The sequence below is a fragment of the Gnatocerus cornutus genome, chromosome 7 (assembly GCF_029298725.1).
Source record: "Gnatocerus cornutus isolate USDA-ARS CGAHR chromosome 7, icGnaCorn1.1, whole genome shotgun sequence".
NCBI classification, from domain to species: Eukaryota; Metazoa; Arthropoda; class Insecta; order Coleoptera; family Tenebrionidae; genus Gnatocerus; species Gnatocerus cornutus.
In genome coordinates, this window is record NC_142239.1 from 19,245,120 (window position 1) to 19,249,323 (window position 4,204).

The following is a 4,204-nucleotide window of genomic DNA, read 5'->3' on the forward strand; positions in this document are numbered from 1 at the left end:
ACTGTCACTTTCATGTGAAATATCCAACTTTATGAACAAGTTATACAATATACTATTAATTCAAGAGATTTTAATGGCAGTTCAGTTGAAAAAAAAATTAGCGAGTGTTTTCACAAAAACTCAAAAATTGCTAAACTTTACACTTCTTAGGCGTCGTGACGCCAAACTAACGGTGATAAATGCAAATTTAAAATGTACCAATTTTGTCATTATAACAGTTTAATCAAGACGTGATTTATCGGTCAGCAGACACCAAGGCAGGAAAGTTTCCTGACCGGAAGTGTACGGAACATGTACAGTTAAAATGATAGTTTGCAATAAGAAGCAGACCAAAATTATGCTATTAAGGAATGAAATTTAATGGCAATTTCTTGAGTCTGTTGTCTGATAAGTAATAATTAACAGCAGGACTTTAAACAAGTGACTACTATAATTATTTTATTATTAACTTGTGGCGAGAAATTACAAGTTTATTGATCTAGTAGAATTACTTGTTCTAGTACCGCTCCAAATGAGATATTAGCGAAAAGAAAGAAGTAAATACAAATTTTTCCTAAGCGGGTATTTCCGCTACGTGTCAGGAAAACATTCCAATTATCATATCTAGACTTTTATACCTTTGATAGGAAAGAGCAAATTTCATGTTGTTTAGTCCACGAAACTTTTTTCGTTTCGAATAAACTGATGCGTATCGACAATTTTTCTGCAAAATAAATTGAAGATAAAAATGACGTGAAGTCCTTGAACATGAATACTATGGAATGTGTATGACATGATCAAAGTGTATTTCGACGTAAATCGACTTGTAATTTATCATTAAAAGTCAAGAATTTTTCCATGTTATCTCGAATCTTGAGGTCATGATCAAAATTATTTTATTGTTTGATAATGATAAGTTGGCGCTGTGGTGATACGCGAAAAATTTAAAATAGAAGTGGGAGCGTTTTGATGATGATAAAATTGATAAAACTACGAAAAATGCGTATTTTTGCACTGGATAAAATATTATTAAATTTTCGAGGTATTTTTGTACTCTGGATTATTCCTGGATAATGCAGAAATATGTTGGAGTTTTTGAAGCTAATAATACTTCTTATCTCGTTACTTTTCTTAGATTTTTCTTTCATTTAGTTATTCGACTTGTAGTGCAGTTTAAGTTAACAAAACGTCATTTTTTTTCAAAAAATCTCTCCATTTTCTTTGGCATATAACAAGATCTAATACCGTGTTTAACACCGCGGTAGAAAGCAGAGATTTTAACCTTTATTATGATATATTAAATTAAAAAATCAAAGTACCAATTTTGGAGTTCTCCACAAGAAAGTATCAAAGAGTTTTTAAAAACCGTCCGTTTTTTGAAATTTTCATCAGAATTTTTCTCAAAAATGTTGACATCCGGCGACTTCTATAGTTCGTTGGAAAGCTTATTTAATTTCCTTTCTAATGATATATTATAGTCTCGTGAGTCTGGAAGTTGGTAAGCAAAACTGAGAAAAATATAAGTAAATGCAGTTTGCAAATGTTTATTTCGTAAGCAAACCGGAGATATTTTAAATTTATATAAATTCTGTAACTATGACAGTTTTATGGCAACACTCTTATTTTTTTTTTAGTTTTGCCCCTTTTGACAGGCTTATCAACTGTGCAAAATTCCAAAAATTTAGACCCAGAAAGAACAACTTTAGAATTTTTGTGTTAGAAGCAAACCGGTGATTTTTCAAAATTTAGTAGAAATTTTGTAACATTGGCACTTTTAATAGCACCAGCATAAAATTTTGCGATTTTGCCACTTCTGTCGTTTATCAACTTGGCGGAATTAGACAATTTTAGACTCTGAAAGAATAATTTCAGAAATTTTTGTTTTGAAGAACTAGAAAATTTTGAAATGTTCTATAAAATTCTGAGTTTTACTGACAAAATAACAAAATTTGTTGGTTTTGCTACTTTTGCCAAGCTAATTAACTGCAAAATTGCAAACCAATAAAGAACAATGTTAGAATTTTTATTTTGGAAGCAAACCGGAGATTTTTCAAAATTTCGACCAAACGTCGAAACGAATTTCAATTTCAATTTCAAGAATAACACATTTTATTTTTTGTAATTTAGTGGCAAACTGAAGTTCCATAAGTGTATATTATAAACTAAACCAGTCTGGTCAAAATATTTTACAGGGAATTTATAAAACATTCAATAAAATTGAACGAAAATCCTCAAATAAATCTTTAAATGTTTGGTCTCATCTTTCGCGGTTTTCTACCGGTTCTGATAGTAAATAAAAATCTCCCAACCGAGGCGACACGTGAAAAAATAGAAATTTTTAAGATTCAGAACGACTTGTAGCAAATATTTGAAACTTTGACTAATACGACATTACTTTTCTACTCGTTAAAAGCTCATTACACAAAATTTGCATTAGCATAATACCAACCGAATCAGTCCCAAGTTTAACACAAGTTCAAGAAGACGTGCGCTTCTGAGAATGCGACTTTTTGCATGAATCATCTTGGAATGTTCATTTTTATAAAGGTACGTAAATAAATTGACAATCCTGAGAGATAGATCTGATTTTTTCTGTCTGAATTGTCATTATTTTTCTTATCACAGATTTCTTTTTTTGATAGAATTATTATTATTGTTCGATAATTCTGTGATAATAATTTTATACTTGTTGCATCACCGCCACGTAATAAAGTATTTAGCGGTTCATGCCGATAAAAATAGACACTTGCTTTTATTATACAAGGTGATTCCGGTATAAATCTTTGTCCGATAACTCAGATAAATTTCAGTAAAGCATGCATATAAGAACAACAAAGAATCTTCATCTCGTGCCAAAAGGCACGTTCCGGGTACATTAGCCCCACTTAATATCCCACCCTCTTAGAATGCCATTAGCGTGCAATTATTATTTCGATAACAGTTGCTACAAATATTAGAGACACCCCCAGGAAAATCTCATTTGGTACTTAAAAACTCAGTGATGGCTGAAGACGAGTGTCAGTTTTTCCAACCATGTTTCATATATTATCCCGTGGGATACCTTCCTTTGGAGGATTTCAATGTTTATTCCTCTGATTTTGAAGGTATGTGTGTCATATTTTGTTTTTACTTCTAGAGGTAGTCAAGTGTGAAACCGTAAATTACACCTATTGTCACAATCGTAACAATAATTCATTGATTTCCTGGTTAATTTCGAAGGCTCGAACCTTGACAACCGATAAAAAGGTCGACATTGTGTTAACTACGTAAAATACGTCAATTCCGCGCGATTGTTGTAATTTGTAACTAACGGGATTTTTGTACTTCTTAATTTGGCTCACCGAAAATTAAAAATAGGATTTCCAAAATTATTTTTTACGTGTTTTGAGAAAATGAACAGTCAACTTTGAAGATTTGAAACATCAATCACAATGACAGTAAAGCGTGATTCACATCAGTTTTTCTTGACATAAAGTAAAAATCCTACAGTCTCGGCCAAATTATTTTAGACGGCAGTCATTTGATTGTGATAACGTGTAAAGCACCCTTTATCTATTTCATTATCATCGTCACTATTGACAAAATTGAGTGAGTTTCAGTTGGCAAATTGACAGTAATGCATAGATAGACTACTCTGAAACTTTCAAAATGACGCCTAAAATAATTTGGCCGCGACTGTATGAACAAAAGTGTACCCAACATTTTTTGTTCACGACTGGGATTCAAAAACGACGTTAAAATCGGAAAACACGGCCAAAATTTGACACTTATGGTGATAGAAGTTTGGACAGGAATTTTACGTAGTGTCAAGATAATATGAACTATACTTTAATGTCATTATGATTGATTTTTCGAAACTTCAAAGTTGACTTTTCGTAGGAAATCTAAAGGTGATTTCACATTTGACGGCTCAAAATTCTATGACCAAAAGTGTACAAATGTTCTCTTGTTTGACATTTCATAGAATTTTGAGAACATTGCCAATCTGTAAGTCTCTTTGAGACGTTTTGCACTTTGTCAATGTCAGATCCATTTATTTTATTTAAGGATTCACAGAAAGTAAAACTCGAAGCTTCCATTGTTTAACTTTGACATTAGAAACGTCAACGACACCATCGTCCTTTGGACTCCAAACCTCAATTAAACTATTCAATTTTGGAATTTGTGACCTTGAGAGAACATATGCAACATGAACCGCCTATAATTTCAATTTCAATTCAAAATT